This window comes from Carassius gibelio, chromosome A9 (assembly GCF_023724105.1).
Source record: "Carassius gibelio isolate Cgi1373 ecotype wild population from Czech Republic chromosome A9, carGib1.2-hapl.c, whole genome shotgun sequence".
NCBI classification, from domain to species: domain Eukaryota; kingdom Metazoa; phylum Chordata; class Actinopteri; order Cypriniformes; family Cyprinidae; genus Carassius; species Carassius gibelio.
In genome coordinates this window covers 28,572,226-28,593,656 of record NC_068379.1, presented here as the reverse complement: position 1 = coordinate 28,593,656, position 21,431 = coordinate 28,572,226, and the positions used below count along the sequence as shown (strand labels likewise).

Sequence of the window (21,431 nt, the reverse complement as noted above, 5' to 3'; positions counted from 1 at the left end):
AATGTAAACTAATGCAAGTCGTGTAAAAAAAATGGGATGGTGAGCAACAGATTGCATGTTTAAACCAGTGATTTGGTGCACTAGGTGTTCATTAAAGGAATTAGATCAGCCAAAAATGAAAATTCTGTCATGATTTACTCACCCGTGTCCTTCCAAATTCGTAAGCTATTTTTTATTTTATTTTTTGTGGAGCACAAAACAAAGTCTTCACACAGCTTTTCCAGTAACTACAACAGTCATCTGGGTCATTATCATGAAATAAAATTGTAATAATTTTATCATTATTTTTTGTTAAATGAAATTAGCTGAAATAAAATAAGATATAAATATTAGATGCAAAATCCTAAACTAAATGAAAACTGGAAAATTAACTGAAGTAAGTTTAACTTAAAGCACTAAAATCAATAATTGGAAATAAAGAAAAAAAAATACTAAAATAAAACTATAACTGAAATAAAATAAATATGTCTAAATGGTAATATAAATAAATAAATTACAAAAATAAAAAAAAACAAAAGCACATACAATTTCTAAAAATAAAATAAAATAAAAATGTAAAAAGAAATGCTAATTCAAAATATTAATAAAATCAAGCAAATTATACTAAAATAACTGGATGTCATCAAATTGAAAAATTGACAATAAAAAATAATAAAAGCACCATGCGAGTAGTTCAAAAGACTGTGTAGGAATTCATCAAAATAGAGGCAATTTTTTAAATTGAAATGCAACTATGAATGAGATTTTTGGAAAAAATAGATATAGATTCGGTCTATTAATTTTATGCACTTCTTTGTGCTGCTTTAAAATTTGTTCATCGTTTACTCATCATTCCAAATCTATATGCATTTCTTTCTTCTGCGAAACAAAAAATATGATATTTTATTATGTTCCACAGAAGAAATAAAAGTATACAGGTTTAGATTTGAAGTGACTGAGTAAATGCGGACATAATTTGTAATTTTCTTGAGAGAGCAACCCCTTTAACAGTCTTTAATTATTCTATTTTGGAACTTGACATAGACACTATGGCAGTCATATATATATATATATATATATATATATATATATATATATATATATATATGAAAAACATGAGGGTGAGGAAATACTGACAGACTTTTGATTTTAAGATGAACTTTAAGGTATAGTTGACCCCTAGCTGGTTACCAACAATTTTCACAAAATCCTCTCATGTGTTCAACAGAATAAATTAACTCTTACAGATTTGGAACAACCTGAGTGTGAGTAAATGATGTCAGAGTTTTCAATTGAAGGTGAACTATCCCTTTAAACAATCTGATGAGCATCAGTTAAGAAAGCAGGACTTCAACATCTCCTTTTCCATACAGGCCTGTGTGTTTTCAGATAAACAGAGAGCAGGAAATGAGCCTTGTGACTGTGTGTGTGTGTGACTGTGTGTGTGTGTGTGTGTGTGTGTGTGTGTGCCTGGACTTTATGAGGGGCAAAACAATCATCACTCACTCTCTCACTGCACTCAGTCGCTTTCCCTCGGCTCATGTCTGCCTTTTGCGTCCTCCACTCGGTCTGCCAGCCCAGCGGAGCGTTATAACAGTTTCATCAGCTGACAAAAGCCAGAAGGGTCACAGTTAGGTGACAATGAGGTTCACATCACTTTGACTGATGCACTGCCCACAAACACAGAGTTTTCATTAAACTCATCAGCTTTTCATTATTACAGTCTTGGGTTTCGGTTCAAACACGGATTGCCAAATGAACCCAAGCCTCGCCGAGATCAGCCAGCGCACAGTGGAAAACCAAACAGGCACTTCAGCAAACCAAAAGTGACACAGACAACACTAAAGGATTCCACACTGAGGCGACAGCATTCAAACCACTGATTCTAATACCCAAAAATGAAGTCTGTCATTGTTTACCCATCCTCATGTCATTCCAAGCCCATATGAATTTCTTTCATCAGTGGAGCACAAATATAATATACATCTAAAGAATATCCGTATTACTCTGCTCTTTTCCATATAATAAAAATAAATGGTGATGGTTGCTATAATGCTCCAAAATGAAAAAACACCATAATGATAAAAAATGTATCACTAATTGTGATTTAAAATATGTTTAAACGTGGAAAAAAAAAGATCTGGGTCAATATTAGTGTAATAATAATAACTTATTATTTATGTTGTTGTTGTTATTAAATAAATTAAAAAAAACTGTAAAATTTCACTGTAAAAATTGTGATGTTAAAAAAAAGTATTTAAGAAAAATAATAATTGTAAAGTAAATCTCTAAAAAAATCAAGGGATGCACCAAATTCAGTATCATTAATATTGGATTAAATTTAAAAAGTCATACAAAATCACTTTATATTATTTAATAAAATAATAAATAATCATTTCAATGTATTTTCGGTTTTGGCCCCAGAACTTTCATTTCAGTGCATCCCTAAAAATTACAATATATTAAATTCATAATTTCTGCATTTTCAAATGTTAAGTTATCAAGCATTTTGGAGGAAAACCCCAGCAAGACCTTAAAGCTTCTCTTTGTTGGAAACAGATTTAAAAGTGCTTCTCATCACAAGTTTGGAAAAATGGTTGGCACATGACCCACGTTCAAAAATGCTAGATGTTATAAGCGACCCAAACTCTGTGCACATGCAGAGAAGCATTTACTCATGAAAACACAGCTCATAAGTTGCTCACATTTGAAAAAAAGCAGTGTATAGTGCATATATTTAATGAAACCATTTGATCATTTTGATTAATCGTGTAGCCCTAATATATGACTGACTTGCTTTCTTTGAACATAAATGAGAAATTTAAGTAGAACATTTCTTCCATTTAATAAAAGTGAATGGGGACAATGGGCTGTCAAGCACCAAATGCGGGACAAAAAGCCTCAACAAAAGAAGTATAATAGCAGTCCAAATGAATCTTACAGTATATTCCAGTCTTCTGAAGTCACATGAATGCATTGTGTGAGGAAAGGACAGAATTTAAGTCATGGTCTCCATTCACTTTCAGTGTATGAGGGAAAAAAAGCAGCTTGCACAGGGTTATAAATATCTCCTTTTACAAAACAAAGTCAAGGAGGTTTGGAAAAACACAAGGGTGAATACAATGACAAAATATTCATTTTTGAGTGAATTAATCCTTTAGGGAGTTAATTTACCACCGTCCTACCAGTATCCAGAGACACAGCAGACAACACAAGGCCTCGGGGACATTAAGACAATCCTCTAAATAACACTGCTTGTTACAAACATCCAATTTTCCAGTTAGGGGACAACCTTTCTACAGATCGCCAGTCATCCTTGTCATCTGTCCAGCCGCATTTACCTCCTACAGTTACGCCCCGTCTCCTGTTAGCGCTTTTCCTCGCTAAGCATCATGTAAGAGCGGCTGGAGCCAAATTCTCCCTCTCTTTCCTCTTCAGCCACAGATGCGGCAAACGATGCAATCTGCCAATCTCCATGAGTCATCCAGCACTGTTAATTATGTACCCTAAGGAGCAAAACTGATTAGCGAGGGTCTCAAACTGATTTAAATTGTTATTTGAGACTATATAAAGCGCGGGCCTAACATTGGCATTTAGTCACATTCGTTAATCAGAATATTACTTTGCCAAGTCATACAGACTGGATTGGACAGAGAAACACAGATAGGATAACTGATGCTTTATGCATTTCAACAGGAAAAGGTGTCGCGTAATCATTCAATCATAGACGAGTCACCATGGGTTGAGTAGAATGTAGAATGAGTAGAGATGCGAACTTAACGCCATGCCATTAATGGAAGCATTGATAAAACATAGTGCACACACATACCAGTCCTTCCAGAAAAACTCAGATTTTTTTTGTGAGTGTTGCGGGCAAAAATCCTTGATTTTGCGGCACGTTTTCTTAAAAAATGCGATGGAATATGCGGGATATTTTTGCAATTTTATGCGATGAAATTGCGTGAACTTGCAAAAACTGCGGTTTGATGAAAAAGAGAAAAAAAAAGGTGATTCCCCCAACACCTTTTTCTCACTAGGCTACTACCTTAATGTAAAGAGTAATTTATTATTACTTCCTATGATAAGCGAGCATACTAAGGCCCCGTCCGCACGGAGAAGGAGCTTACACACAATCGAACATGGAATAATACATTTATTAATCTGTATTAATGTTATTTAATAAAAAGACAATCGTTCAGTGTTTGTTCATGTTTTTGTTGCTGTTACGTGACGTAGAGGTGTCTGACTAGGGGGGAGACGTGGGCTGGTGACGTCATCGTTTCTGAAAATATACAGATTAGCTGTCCAGACGAAAACGCAAAGATGGCATTTTCAAATTTATCCACTTTGGGACCCGGTTTCAAAAAATAGCGGTTTCACCTTACGATGCGTATTCACAGAAACGCGTCTCCGTGTGGACGGGTCCTAAATCACAGAATATTTAAGTTGCAATCTCTTACTGCAACATAAATTAGTTTACATACTACTAATATAATTACAACTGTAAGTTTTTAGTACAGTTCTGTAACAAAAAAGTGCAATCTTACAACTGTAAAGTTGCATCAACTTCTGAATGAAACTACAACAGTGTTAGTAGCCTAGTGAGAAGGGGGTGTTGCGGGTGTGATTTTTTTTGCAACGAAAATACATGAAGAATGAAATCATGCTATAATTTTTTGCTTTCTGATAAAATATTTTAATAATATTTTTCTTTCTGAAATCGGCAATTTATGCGGCAAAAGAGCGGCGTATTTGAAAAAATGCGACCCCCCCCACATAAATATGCAGCTTTTGGTTGATTACGCATTAAATCAGTCGATCGCATAATCACGTTTTTCTCGAGGGACTGACATACAGTACACTTATTTTTATTATCAATGTTGAAAACAGTTGTGCTGCTTAATATGTTTGTGGAAACCATGATACAGAATTCTTAGATTTTGCAATACAAACAAAATATTCTTTATTTATTTTTGCATTTCTATATGCTTCTGCTTTTCTCTGTTTTTATCATCAAGCATTTGGAAAAAAAATGTGTAGGCCTAGGCCTAATTCTCATTATCCTCAATGGTGATTTTCATCAGATTATCATCAGTATAATAGAAAGATTTGATTAAAGCAAGCACAATTTAACTTTGTTTTTCCAGTAATGAGAATGTCTGAAATATTTCTTTACCATGAGATTTGAAGGGGAAATGGGATTCAATTTTCATTAAATTTATGTCACAAAGCAGAGAATCTTAGTGGTTAAAAAAGAAAAGTTTCATTTTCTTTAAACATCATGATAGTTATCATTTCTTTTGTTTATTTGCTGGGGATGAAATAAGTGAATGAAAAAAATATATTAAATAAAAAATAGCAAACAATTAGCAAACGTTTTAAAAAAAACTTGCAATATAAAACAAAACAAAACCCTAAACATGGTGTGCACATAATTTTTCTGTTTGGTCGTGCCAGACTTTATTAACTCTCTGCTGCCAAGTTCTCAGAAAGCTGCTTTGACCTTCTTCCTGTGAGGCCTGAAATTTACAAGGTCTGAGCGCCGGTCCTTGAGAGTCGGAATGTGGAAAGACGAGCGAGCTTCCTACAGACTGTGATTAAAGCCTGGATTTATACGCCTGTGCATGATGCCACATGTTGAAGCTTCAACCACCAGCTATGTGTGACAGCTGCCTAGACTGACAGCATGATATAAGCACCAGCGGACAACACAGACGTCATGACTCGGCTCAGAACATGAAAACAGCCGAGGAATCTTCTCAACACTCATGTTCGGTTTGGTCGCTTACTTTAAGACAAGCACAAAAACTACATTCAACCTTAACGTAAAACACCATAACATCTTTTATTCTCATGAAAATGTCATTTTCTGTTTTCTAATATTTTGTATTCTCTAAATAGTGTACACGAGGAAAAAGCACATTCCTGCCCTTTGTTTATTGACTACAAACTGAAAAACTGTCTGTTGTCATTTCTGAAAAGAGAACACCTACTCTGTGACCAAATAAAGCATCAAATCAATAATATCTTTGATTGGTTTTAAGCCAGTTGACCATTTTAAAGGATTACGTGAAAGTAAAGTTTAATTTCAAAATGTATATTTTTATTTTAACATATTTAGCATTGTGGATGCTGGTACCCCAAACTTAAAGAAACTAGAGTCTATCTAAAAAAAAATAAGGTCTAAATGTACTAAAGAAGAAACGCTGCTTAGAAAAGCAACAATATCCCACAAAAGAAAATCTATGATTAGTGAATTTTATCTAAATTCTCTTTCAAAACAATTTCAGCCATTATTTGTGCACCATAAAGCAATTTTAACTCAAAACTGCAGATTTTAATAAATGTAGCATTGCATCACTTGCTAACCAAAGGATCCACTGCAGTAAATGGGTGGCGTCAGAATGAGAGTCCAAACAGCTGTTAAAAACATCACAGTAATCCACAAGATCAAAAAACAAATTGTCAAGTAAAAAGCTGCATGTTTGTAAGAAAAAAATCCATCATTAAGGCATTTTAAACCATCACTCCTGGACAAAATACAAGTTCATAATCCACAATAAAAAAGGAAAAGTCCATCACTGTTGTCATCTCACATCAAAATCATATTCGTTTAGAACTGTTTTGGATGCTTTTTTACTTGTAAACGATGCTGTGTGCAGATATCTCTCCTGATTCAGGCAAGATGTGTTTTTTTTTCACTGGAGAAGCAGTATTATGGACCAATATTTTAGTCAGAAGAAACAGTTTAAAGCTAAAACTACCTTGAAGGGTTCCTATTATGCTTTTTCACTTTTTCAGCTTTAGTTAGTCTGTAATGTTGTTGTTTGAGCATAAAAAAAAAATCTAATTTACAAAAATCAAAGTCCACTTCAAAAGTAGATATTTTATTTAACAGATATCACTTTTTAAAAACTACAACAAATGACTAATTTGGACTACAGCACATATTTTCCGGGATTTGTGATATCACAAATATTGACGAATGGGACGAGACTAAGTTGAGATGCACTAGAGAAGACAACAAATGTTATTACTATGTCGGAGACATGCTAGCTTTCCCAAGGCAGACGAATTTAGAGTGGTTACAATCATCCGAGTTAAAATCGCACTCAAATTGATTTGATTTTGAAGCAATATTTACACTGAAACTCGCAGCTTCCAATCACAACACACTGGCCCAGCTGACCAATCACAGCACATTCATATTTCAGAAGGCGGGCCTTCATCTGATACAGGAACTATCTGAGCCGTTAATGTCAGACTGGGGAGAGAGGTGTTGTAATACTGTAAAATATGTGAAAAATAATGTGTTTTTCGAACAACCTAGTACCCCCAAGACAAAATCAAGACTATGTAAAAGAGCATAATAGGACCCCTTTAATGATTAATTTATTACAAGCATGCAGCTTCTCACTTCACAAGATGTTAACTGACGGACTGGAGTGGTGTGGATTATTTGTGGATTATTGTGTGGTCTTTAACAGCTGTTTGGATTCTCATTCTGACGGCACCCATTCACTGCAGAGGATCCATTGGTGAGCAAGTGATCCATAATTCCTCTAAATTTGTTAACATGAAAAAGCAAACGTATCTACATCTGGGATAGCTAATGTTCAACCAAGAGTTGCAACAATGTAACAACTTTTCATATCAAATACTGCAAAAATGAAACTGATTTGAATCATTGAAGGTGCACAAAACTAACAAGTCATAAAATGTCTCATGAAAATGAGTACAAAATGACACTGATAATGAAAACTGCCATACTGATCATAGCTGACCCTGTCAACATGTCAAACTGTAACAAATCCGCTACAAAGAGCTGCTACACTCTCAACACACACACACACACGCTCAATCAGATTCATATACAAACGTGTATATATAATGGCACGCTGTAGTTTAACACTTATATAGACAAAATGTTCAAATCGTTTTAAATATCACTTTAAACATCAAGTTTTTAAAATGATAAAAACGCATTTTTTTGGAATTACCATTACATAGTCCATCCCAAAACGCCTTAATTATAAGCTAAAATAAAATATCTTGTTAAAAAAAATCTATCTTTATGATTCTCCATAACTCTGAAAATGAACGTGACACAACTACTCCGAGAGTTACGATTCACACACAGAAACACAGACACACAAACACACACTGTTTTGATTGTTTCATCTTGATCGCCCACAAGTTTCTTTCTCTTACTAAAGTGATCAATGCATCTCGGAATTAAATCACTGGAGAACGCGTTCGAGTCGTCGCTCACCTCTTCGCAGCTCCGCCGTGATCGGACGCAACACTCCGGACTTTATTCCCGTTGGAGAGCGCGCCAACGACGGATCCACTCACCGACCAGTTCCGCCATACTGGATTGTGGCGAGCGGATCACGTGTCGAGTCCCCGGCGCATGTCCTCCAGAGGCGGGCGCTCACAGTCAGTCGACTCGAGCCCGGCGTCTACGTTCTCACACGGGATGAAAAGAACCGAACGATTCCGATTCTTTGACAGGACAGTGCCACTACGATTCTTTTGAGCAGCAAATATTTGAAATGGAATTATTGTATAACACAGCCCTTTAAATTAGTATTAGTTTTGTTATAACACATGCTATTTTGCATCGGACATGACGACAATAATTACTCAATAATTACATGATTTAAATTAATTTGGTTACAAGGTGATTTGAGTGTTCAGGTTTTTGGATTCACTGTAGAAAAGGACAATATGTGGCGTCGTTAGCTTTTTGGTTCATTAAAAAGAATCGACTCATAAGAGCCATTTATTCAAGAATCGAACCATGCTTTTAATGCTGCATGTTTTTGATTCACTAAACTGACTCGACTCATACGAGCCATTTATTTAAGAATCAAACCATACTGTACAGTTATGCCATATGTTTTTGAATCACTAAAAATAACCGATTCTTAAGAGTCATTGGTTCGGGAAATCCACCTGACAGACTTCTTAAATGGTTTTTTTGCAATTGGGCACTGTAAAAGTCATGAAAACTAATAATTTCCTAGAAAAAAAACACAAAAAACACTTATATAGGCTACAAATGCATCTTATAATTCCCTGTTAGTGGTTTGCATGGTTTTCACATTTTTATGTTGCATAAATACTACTTGTTGTACTATTAATTGTATTATTTTTGGCTAAGTATAAAGATCTTCAGATAAGACAATAATAGATCTATGCTCCAAATATTTGATACATGCTGTACACTAAAACATGCATTATATAGGGGAAATCTCTCTTTCTTTCTTTCTTTCTCTCTTACACACACACACACACACACATCTGTTCTCAGCTGACTGTGCCTGACAGTTTTTGAACGTCATGTGAATGTAAAGCATTGTTGCGGTGGCCACTGTTTCTCAGGTTGCCCAGTCTAATACTCAGAGGACTATAGAGTTTCGTTCAGTACAGAGATCCACTGATCATTTAGATTGTCATGTACAGTATTGTACACAATGCCAAGGAAATGGGCCTTTTTGTGTCCTAATCCTCACATTTGCATGCTTTTTTCACCCATGGAAGACAATCTTACACATTTTTACACAGCTCTTTTATATGCAATGACAGATTATAGTGTCCACATCTGCAAAGTTCCAAACAGACACACGCACCTGAAGACATTTACAGTAGTATTTAAATCACAGAATTCTCATGTTTGCATACAATTGTATCGGCACGATTTACAAATACAGTGCAATCTTTAATTACTTTTTTTTTTAAATAGAGCCACAAATCCCATCTTTAATGTCTTAAGATAAATTTAAACCAGTTGAAAAAAAACATAATATATATTCCTCTTAAACTGATGATGTTGACCTGTTGCAGCTTCAGAGATGCATTGACCTTCTTTAGTCAAATACATTTGTATTCATTTATCAAAAAAACTTTCAATAATCACGTGATCAAGGATTAATATTCTTATATGCACAAAAAAGAAAGAAAGAAAAAGAAATACAAAGAATAAAACAACAACAACCAAACAAACAAATATTTACACCCCTTCAAAACATTCAAAATAACTTTTAAGTTACAATACATTAAATGAAGGAATATAATTACTTTTGAGGTAACAGAAGAAAGTGTCCCAAATCTTGTGAAACTGTCCAATGTTGCCTTTTAAAAGATACCTGGTTCGTTCCAAGGGTGAGGCAATGACCTTTTTGACTGTATTCATCAAATAAATTCATAATTTTAACAAACTGTTGAACTGCTATTAAATTCTTCATATTAAAAACTTCTTAAGTGTTTAACTAATTTCACTTACCAATAGGGTAATGTTTAGCTGTGTATATTCAATATTTATTATTATTATTATTTGTGTTTTGATATTTTCTCAACTTAATGTTTATGATTATTTAATACCTTTACAAATATTTTTATTATTGTTTCCACTTCCTATTTTTATTTTCTTTAACTTCTAAAGCACAAACAAACACAACCATATTTGGCACCCTGTTTCAAACTTGACCTCTTTTGGTGTTGTTGTATGTTTATATTTATTTAATACCTTTTAATAAAAACACCATATATGTTACATTTTTTAAATTGCTGTTTTTAGGCCCTATTTTGCACCCTGCTGCATCCGTTTCCCATTCAGGTGTTTTTATTTAATGTTTGGTTATTTAATACCATATATGTTTCACGTTTTTATTATTATTTTCAGGTCGTACTTTTTACCCACTGCATGTAATATGCCTTCTATAAACAGTACTAGATATTTCTAGAGATGGGCCTTAATAAAATATGCAGTTTGTGTAATTCCTGTGGCTGTAACGCCAGTGTTCAGAGCGAGTTGTTTGGCAGAATGAGCTTCTGCAGTTTGCACACGAGTGTCCTGTGTTTAGCAACAGAATTTCAAGCCATTACACCTGGCCTGGTGACAATAATTATCACTTCCAAGCAAATGTAACTAACCTAATTACTGTCTACAGAGTTGTCAAGCTTCAAAAGCTGAACATGAAAACAAAAACAAGAGGGCAAATTAGCTCAACTAGATGCCAAGAGGAAAAAGCACAGTGCTTTTGTAATGATATGAGTTATTTTTCACTTCTTTATGGCTTTGTTCTTTCCATCTTTTATCTTGGAGCGTTCTCTGCTCTTCATCAGAAGAACTTTAATCACACTCGGCCACAGAAGAAAACATTCTGCAGCAAACTGATAAAAACAGAATCCTTCTGCTGATAAAGCCAGTGATGACAATCAGCTGTGTGCTTTTCTGTTGATGGAGGGAAAACACACACCAAGCCTTCCAGAGGTTTTAGATCCACTAAAGTCATCCGCTGGATCTGCGTCTCTCCATCAATGGCACTTTTAACTGTTCAAGAGCAGCATAACTGAGGTTTGGAAACATTTTTTGCAGTCACTCAAGAGTCTAGTGGTGCCATCGGAATGGAGCTTCATTTCTGTGGCATTAATACAAAAGAAATCATTTCAAAGGCCATTGTGAGAACAAAGCATTTCTTGTGCAGTTTAAAGGAATAGTTGAGCCAAAAAAAAAGGAACATTGTCATCATTTACTCACTATGTTGTTCTGGCCCCATAATTTCTTCCACAGCAGAATGTCCGAACGGTTATTTTCCATACAACAACAAATCATTATACGACTTTCATGCTCGAATTTGTCAGAAAGCAACACCAAAGTACTCTGAAAATATAGTCAATACAACTTGTGTACTATATTCTAGATCTTTTGCAACCAACAATTAACCAAACAGTCAATCAATTAATCAATAAACACTTATTTCTATGCTATAGCACATTTAAAACAACACCACTTGACCAAAGTGTTTAAAATTACTCAGATATACACATAACACAGCACAATCTTCAATAATAAAAATAATACGTTATAAAGTTCATGATCAGTGCAGTTTTTTTTATCATCAGTGCTGAAATTATTTGATAAAAAATACTGTTAAATAAATAAATAAAATTATTATTAATATTATGAAATACTAAAAATAAGTGATTTTAATATATTTTAACGTGTAACCTATTCCTGTGTTGGAAAAGCTGAATTTATTTAGCATCATTACTCCAGTTTTCAGTGTCACATGATCTTCAGAAATCATTCTGATTTGATGCTTAAGAAAAAAAATATATATTCTGCTTAATATTTTTGTGGATTCATTCTTTTTTCTCGCTCATTACAAATGTTACAAACAACAAACACTACAAAAGACTTGATTAATCCTAATGCTGTATTTCATTCAGAAAACAAAATGATTTCACCCAAAGTGTTTCTGCACTATGTGCCCAAGCGTTCCAGGTAGTAATTAGATTACAGTGAATCCAGGAAACTGTTTACATTCAAGAATGAGCCGGTCACACACTGCACTTTTGAGGCCTGTTTGCCTTGTGTCACTGTAATTAACTCAAGAGACTGAACTCTGAGCGTGTACAGCATGTTGTGTACCTCGCGCCTGAGCGCGCCGGAGAAACTCAGATGTCCTCTCGATTAATAAGACCGGATGAGGGTGCTTCAGACTGATGAATCTCAGTAAATGTCAGTGTTTGTAGAGCAGCCACATCACAGACCACAACGGCTTTTAGCGTCTGAGCCCATGGGTCACTGGAGATGGCAGGCGGGGTGTTGCAGGGGAAACGCATGAACTGTGTGGAATAACCTGATAAACTGCTGTCCGTGCCACACTATTTATCTCTGCTCTGCAGGGGCCTTATACAAACCCCATAATACTGCGGTCATTGTGGAAGAATTCATCTAGTTTTAGCTGTTGCTGGAGAACTGCTCATTGAACAGTCTGTTTGTAAGTTGTAGGGATCAAGTGGTTAAACACCAGTTGAAAATAAGGTTTAACTAACTGGCACAGTTTAATATAATTTCACCATAAATAGACAGACAATATGACCTACGAGCTTACAGTAATATTACGGTTGCACTTTATTTTACAGTACATGTCCATACTTATCTAAGAAAAGTTCTGGTAATACAAGGTAACTATGGGGTAGGTTCAGGGTTAGTACCTAGGTATTACACAGTTATTGTAATTACTATAATAAGTACATAGTATGTACATGAGAAACAGGACTGTAAAATAAAATGCTACCAGTATTACTGAAGTAAACAGAATGGGAAAGTTCTTCCAGACTAACCTTGACAGAATCTCATCTGAAAGATTAAAGATTTCCGGGTGGTTCCTAGATACAGAGACAAACATGAGAAATCGTATGAATTTTTACAAGAAACTGAAATAGTAGAAAGTACAAAACCTTAACGAAGAAGGGGGGGCGAAAACATAAAAAAGTCAAATATTGATATGATATAAAGTCATAAAGATTATTACAAATTCATGTCAGTTGTCATGAAACTGAGTGGTTGCTAAGCAGCTGATGAGTGCTTTGAGTAATTGTTCAGATGTTGCAGAACAACAGAACTATAGACAGACAGACAGACAGAACGACAGAATGACAGACAGACAGAACGATAGACAGGCAGACAGAAATACAAGACAGATTTGACAAAAAAACAGATTTAAGGGCAGACAGATAGATAGATAGATATTATATCAGGCAGATATAGAGACAGAGAGAGAGAGAGAGAGCGACAGACAGACAGACAGAACGATAGATAAAGAGAACGATAGACAGAACGACAGAGCGATAGACAGAGAGACAGAATGACAGAACGATAGATAGAAAGAACGACAGAATGATAGACAGACAGACAGAACGATAAATAGAGAGAACGATAGACAGACAGACAGAACGATAGATAGATAGACAGACAGACAGACAGAAAGAAAAACAGACAGACAGACAGAACGATAGACAGACAGAATGTTAGAGCGATAGACAAACAGACAGAATGACAGAACGATAGATAGACAGAACGACAGAACGATAGACAGACAGACAGAACGATAGACAGACAGACAGAACGATAGATAGACAGAATGTTAGAGCGATAGACAGACAGAACGATAGATAGACAGAACGACAGAACGATAGACAGAACGACAGAACGATAGACAGACAGACAGAATGATAGACAGAACGATAGATAGACAGACAGACAGACAGACAGAACGATAGATAGAATGACAGAACAATAGACAGACAGACAGAACGATAGACAGACAGACAGACAGACAGAACGATAGATAGAATGACAGAACAATAGACAGACAGACAGAACGATAGACAAACAGACAGACAGAACGATAGACAGACAGACAGACCTACAGATAGACAGACAGAATGACAGACAGAACAACAGACAGAACGACAGACAGACAGACAGAATGACAGATACAGAGATAGATTGATAGACAGACAGAGACAGAGAGAGATATAATAGACAGAATGATAAATGACAGACAGTTTATAGTTTTTCAGGCGTTGCTAGGTGGTTGCTCGACAGAGACTAATAGAACTTACGTTTTTACAAGAGTTTGTTGATTTTGTGAAGTCATCATAAGAGAACAGCAGAAAGCTAATGGAGCGTGAGGATGTGTGCATGTCTGTCTGACTCCTGAGCAGGACCACCGTCTCGGAATGTTTTGCACCTTTAAAGAGCTTCAGTAAGAAGGGTGCTCTTTTGGAAACGGACATCTATTAAACCCTCAACAGTGTGCAATAAACGAGAGGCTGAATCCTCAACCACTGTGCTCTGTCAACACGTTCTGGTGCTGGACGAGGGATCTCTTCAAGCTTTCATCTCGTCTGCTGTTCCTGGTTGCAGTGCTGAAAGCTCCTCAGGGACGGCTTGTTGCCAGCTATTTCTGTGCCATGCAGGGCTCTGCTGTTTGTTTGTTCTACACATCTGACAAACCAAATCCTGTCTCCCACAGGTTTCTCTTAAATAAGGGAGCCAATTAGTGCAGACACACTAACAGGATGTGAACAGGACTGTCCCAACATTAGGCTGTGGGCAAGACATCTGATAAAGGATAGAAGCTAATACTGGGCTCATTAAAAAAAGCCAGAGCCCATTTACATAATTAGATTGCATAATTTAATATTTTTCTAGTCTTTTTGTGCCAGGAAGCACTGAATAGCAACGGTTTATGAAGATGCAAGATACATCCCAGTTAACAATAATGTTTAAGGAGATGAAGTCATGAAAATGTTGTTTCTAATTGTTCTAAGTTCCAAACATTCCGATTCAAAAAAAAAAAAAGTTGATGTTTTTCCTTAGTTATATCAACATTCTGAAAACAATTACTCAACATAAAATAAAATATTAATTTTTATCACATTTCCTGTTTTCTTTGATAGGATTTGGATGCACTAAATGGTCATTGTATGGAAAAGTGCTGCATGGTTCTTCAACATTTCTACTGTGTAAGAGAAAAAATAACAAATGGGAAATAACATTAGAGTGAGTAAATAATGAATGAATTTTCATTTATTGCTTTGACAATACTAAACTGAATGCTTAGTGTAATTCCATTGCAAGAATGAAGTGATAGTACCATATACTATAACAGTAATGTATTAAATTATTCTGTGATCGAACCTCTCATATTTAACACTTGTCTTTATAAAATTGCATTACTGTCTGTTGTACATACAGTAGCTATTATGTTTTAAAAGGCCTAATGCGACTAGTGACTGATTTGTTAATGCATTTAGCAAAGCTAAACATAATTTGCACGGGGAAGTCTTGCAAAAATTTCCAAAATGAGGCTTGACTAAAGCTAAAAGCCAGAAAGAAATATAAAAATATAAACCAGTTTTGTGAGTCTAGAACCAGCACACAGTTAAAATGCTGTGCTTTCGTATGTTGCAGTGTCATTTGAATGACTGTACATTTTAATGGGTTAAATTCTGTAGCAAAAAGCTTTCATGCTGATGTGGCACGTGGTTTTTGAGGTAAAAGGGAAAAATTTAAAAAGAATAATGGGACTGACAAATGCACAACATTCATAACAGTGAATAATTTATTTCCTCTACACCTAGAGGACCCCCCCCCTCCCCAATAAAAAAAAAAAACACTGACGATATTCTGTTCATTATAACAGTCAGAATCAGAAAGAGCACATCCCTCGAGATAAGAGATTGAACCTCTCAGGAGATAACAAAACTGGCTCATTTGTACACAAAGAATAATAGCGTCCAGGCAATGAGCATGTCAGGATGCATGCTGTGTTCACTATTAACAAGTAAATGCAACACTCAGGACCATAACACATCCGCACTACACAAATAAGATGTTGCTTTTGCTCCCATAATCTAATAACCCCCTTTCTGAATCATCTAATTAAGATTTTATACATGAAGTAAAGAGGCAAACAAACAAGCAAAGTGCCTGCACGTCCTGTTAACCTTATTATACTTCAGGTTTGTTTGTTTTTGCGCAGATATTATCATTGTGCTCAGACTAGCATCTGTCCTCAAATAAAGCAATAGGCCACTCGAGGCCATCATTTAACCCTTAAAACAGCACTAAAGCATTGACAGCACTATCAATGATCAATAAACAGTTAAAAGCTGATGCTCATGGGAATAAACTGTTGAGTTATGGTTTCCGGGTGCAGTGAAATCGTCCAGTAGTGTGTTAGGCGGTTCAGTAATTCTCTTGTGTTTGAGCCGACACCAAACAGCATGATCTCCGTTTACTCATCCAAAACCATCTGATACCACCAGAAATCATTCTGCAAAGACAGCTGGGCCATACAGATAATGGCAGCATTTAAGTCTAATTGTCTACTGTGTTTAGCCGATTTAAACACTGCTTTGCTCTCCACTATTCCCATTCTCCCACCCCACCATCCAATAACCTGAAACCAATCATTGCTCACTAGTTCTATCAAATTCTATTGAAAGGATGTTATAATAGACCGTTTTTTCCAAAGTGACGTCCACTACCAGGATGACATATTTAAATAATTGTACACATAATATTGAACTGAGTTTTAATCTTTTATTAGCTAACCAAATGCAAAGCTTACGTGAAGAGAAAATGCTCGTAGAAAGCGTAGAGCGCAGACTGCAGTTACCCGGATGAGTCTGTGTTATCAGCTTTCACCGGTTGTTATCGAGGGATAACGTTCCTCGGAATGTTGTGACTGACCAATCAGAATCAAGTATTCTACAGAGCCGTGTAATAAAGCTGTTGAACATTTCAGTGAGTCTCCTCTTCTTTGTGAGTGACAGTATAAAACTAAATCATGACTAAATTCCACCTTCGTTATAACCTTTAGAATTAAATGGCATGTTTGTTTGTTTTTCAAATAGTTTTCACTGCAATTCCTTCCTTAAATTTACTTGCAATTTCTGTGTGAATTTTGATCATATGATAGCGTCATACCAATGGTATTATTGTTAATTAAAACTAAACCTAAAATTAAAACAATTAAAAATGTGGTTGTTCTATATGAAGTATTCAGTAACTGAAGCTAAATAAGAATTAAATATAAATATTAAAAGGACACAAAATTATAATTATTCCTTTAGAAACTGAATAATGAATAATCTTTAGGTGAAGTAGGGGTAAAGGTTTTTTTTTTTTTTTTTTTTGCACCAAAACATGACTATTTCATGACTATTTTCGCCTCTCAATTATTATAATTTTTTTTTTGAAAAGTATTTAAGTGTAAAGTATGTTATTTATTTATTGTTACTTATACTTTTATTTTCCACAGAAAAAATAGTCATGTAGGGTTGGAAACACTAGAGGTTAAGTAAATAATGACAAAATGATGATTTTGGGGTGATCTGTACCTTTACGTGCCCTTTAGATGGCTGTAATTCTAAAACTCTGTCCCTGTGATTGTGTGTTGTGAGTTGCCTCTGGCATTTGGCAGCTTTCTCTGTTCGGCTATAGGTGCTGTAATTGGATAAGAGGGAGGAGAGATTAATGGCTCAGTCCCCAGTCCATCAGCCAATCCGGTTAAATGCAGCAGGCCACAGAACGGCGCAGTGTAGGAGCTCTCGGCTCCAAATCTCCAACAAGTGACACGTCCTCCTGGCACCATCTCCACACACACTGCCAGCAGCCTCTCAACTCTTCATCCCTCCTCTCTCTCTCTCTCTTCCAATCAAACTCATTCAATTTGAGTTTTTCATCTCAAGCTCTTTGAGACGTATCAGTCCGAATCAGTCTGATTTTAAATCAAGAAACAGACAAAAGAGATAATGAATAGTAATAAGGAACCATAAGGAACAAGATCATGAAATAAGAAATAAGATCATGACAAAAAAAACTCATGAATAAACAAGTCACAGCTAATGAAGATTTGCAGAAATAAGCCTTGTTTTATAATATATATATATATATATATATATATATATATATATAAAAACTCCAAATGTACTCCAAATTATAATCCAAATGTAAATATCACGTTTAACAATCTCATATTTTTTTTTTTAATTGTATTAGTTTTAGCAACTTTGTTGCGTTTTTGTCATGTTATCTATCTATCTATCTATCTATCTATCTATCTATCTATCTATCTATCTATCTATCTATCAAAAATGTTTATTTCAGTTTTACATGATTTTAGTATATCAAGTTAGAAGTAAATTAAAAATAGAAATTATGCTTTGGAAACAATAATGAAATAAAAATTTTAAGCATTTTATATTTTATTTCAGTTAATTACTAATAATTATAATGATATAATATAAAATCAATATTTTGTTAAACATTGATTGAAACTGAGCTCCCAAAAGAGGTACACCCCCAGCTCTGCCTCTTTATATTATATTATAGTTATGGTTATGATCTGTTTTGATGTAGTTTTCTGTGTTTCCATTCTCCTGCCTTGTTTGTTTCCCCACACACCGTTTCAGTTCTCCCAATTAAGTTTCTATTACTTAAGTCTGTGTTCCTTTGTCTGCTATCATTTGGATTTGTGTTTGGTTGTGCCCATTCTCTCCTGTGGTTTATTAAAAGAACATTTTGCACACCAACTTGTGACTATTATATTATATTACTATGTATTTCCAATGTATTACTTTAGGACATTTTCATTACTCCTTATTTCTTCATTGCTTTTTCCAATAGTCATGAAAAATATATCTCCAGGATAAACAGCACTCTATTAGATATATAACGTGTCATGTTTTCGACAGGTCACAATGTCTAGAATAGATTAATGTGCCATGTGAACTGTAAAGCAACAACAAATTCACTCATGAACATCAGGCAGCTGACCTTTGACTGTACTACACAAATGCTCAAAGACTCAGAAATCACCATCGCCGTTGTTCTCCACACATGACCTCCACATTTATTTCAACCCAGGCTGTTCAATAAGTCACAACCTTCCACTTTATCTCGCTTTTATACTTCACTCAGCCTCTCCCGACGTGCCCTTCATACACAAAGGCACACATATACACACTTACACAGGCCTCTCGCTCTGAAGGGAAATAAGAGGACCTCCACCTGTCAAACCTTCATCACGGCACAGTTTGTCTCCTGCCCCTTCAGACCTCGCAAACAAATGCCCCAAACTCATTGTCTCTGTCAACAGGAACAGTAATGAAACGTCAAAGCCATACTACAAACTATTTATTCTGCTCAGGCGCAGCCGTGTCTCAGAGAAGTGTGTGCTCAATGGTTTCAGCAAGGTGAGACGCTTTCCTACGGAAGTCGGTTTCTGCCACTGATTAATGTCATAAATGTCATAAAGTCAGAATTGTGTATTTTTCTCAAAATTACCGTTCCAACTTTATAACATGCAATTTCAAGTTTGCCAGCAATCATATGAAAACGGTCTTTTTCCCTTTCAGAATTGGACTTTGTAACTTAAATTTGTAAGTTTATATCTCAAAATTCTGAGAAAAGCAGCAAGAATTGCAAGTCAAAATTGTGACATATAAACTCAATTGTGGGGAATAAAGTCAGAATTCAGAGAAGAGAGTCAGAATTGCTAGATATAAACTCACTTATAGTTCTGACTTTTATAACTCACAACTGCAAATTTATATTTTGAAGTTCTGTGAAAAAAGTCAGAATTGTGAGATGCAAAATTTTGAGAAAAAGTTGCGATTTATTTTTTTTATTTAGTTATTTTTTTTTACATTTTATTCAGTGGCGGAAAAGTGCCTTCCATACTTTCTGCCAAAACAGAACTGCATCCATGCATTTTGGGGTTTTCCTTCTCAAGATTGGCTTAGCAACCCCAGAAGGAAAATCTCTTATACGAAGACATAACACAGCTCACATTTGTCTTTGTAAACCGAAGTTAAACCCCACAGTCTGATTCCTCTCACTATAACCCGAGTACCAGACTTTATGCCACTGAGGTGTAATATGCATATTACATTAAAATATGACTTAATATGTACCCAGGATTGTTGGATTGAAAAGGATGGGTGCTTAGATACGGTGCAGGAAGACACGCCCACAGTACAAAGGGGATGCCAAGTGAACAATTCATTGATCAGTTTACCCGCTGACAACAACTACTGGCATCAAAGAGATGGGCTTTTGTGCAAGTGACGGTTTAAATGCTTACCTTTTTGTAGCACCAAAGTCAGTTGGGACTCCAGTAACCATAGTAACAGTGGATTATGAGGTCTTACATAACCATGTCTGTGCATTTAAACCCCCGGGATGAACCATGCCACACTGATTTCATAACGAACATGTGTCTTCTGGGTATGTTTGACCGAGAAAAATAAATAAAATATCATTACTGTAACATTATGAAATAATGTATTATTTCAAAAGTTATTCTTTTTTATGCGTTATAGGAGCTTTTGTATGGTCTTTAATAAATGCTTATTTAAATAAATTAGAATCACAATAATAAGATTGACCATTGGTGGGGAGGAAGAAATTGTGAATTGCAATCAATATATATATATATATATATATAAAATTACTAATAGCAAATTTCAATGAGAATTAAGGTTAAAATGTGCATAATCCCTATTAATAAAATTAAAAGCTTTTTAATGAAAAATATAAGTTTCTTAATTTTGCAATGTGACTGTAATGATTAGTCCACTGAAGACGAGCGTAGACCAACCTAAGTGCAGTTTTTTTATTTACAAGGTGCAATCAAAAATCCAAACATTACCCAGACAATAAACAAAGACTTGACGAGGTATGAACAGACTTGACTACAACAGACATGACTCTTGACTCACCAACAGCAGGTACATACGTTAATGCACGACAAGGCACAATGGCAAAAACATGACTACTTATAACAAACAATACAGGTCACATGACAAGAACAAACCAATGGGAAACAAGACGCATGACTAAGACAACCAATCAGAACATGACACAATAAACAAGAGGAACCATTAGCATGAAGACAAAAAGGGAAGGGAAGCATGACACTAACAGCATGAAAAAAAAAACTACAAAATAAAAGACATGAAAACAATGAAAAACAAACAAACAAAAAAAACAGACCTTACAGTGACCTGAACTAAATGGAGTAAAAAAAAAATATATATAAAAAACTTTAAAATAAAACAGCAATTACAGCAAGACATTA

The 21,431-nt window shown here is 35.2% G+C and overlaps 1 protein-coding gene across 3 annotated transcripts in view; it reads right to left on the bottom strand.

The window, feature by feature from the left end:
* Positions 1–8,738, bottom strand: part of hdac4 (histone deacetylase 4) — a 197,188-nt gene extending 188,450 nt beyond the window's left edge. Inside the window, exon 1 of one of the 3 annotated variants that reach the window (XM_052606715.1) lies at positions 8,252–8,738. The gene's annotated coding sequence lies outside the window, so the exon portion shown is untranslated. The remainder of the gene's footprint in view (positions 1–8,251) is intronic. The other 2 variants (XM_052606716.1, XM_052606719.1) reach the window with 2 other exon arrangements.
* Positions 8,739–21,431: the final 12,693 nt, after the last annotated feature.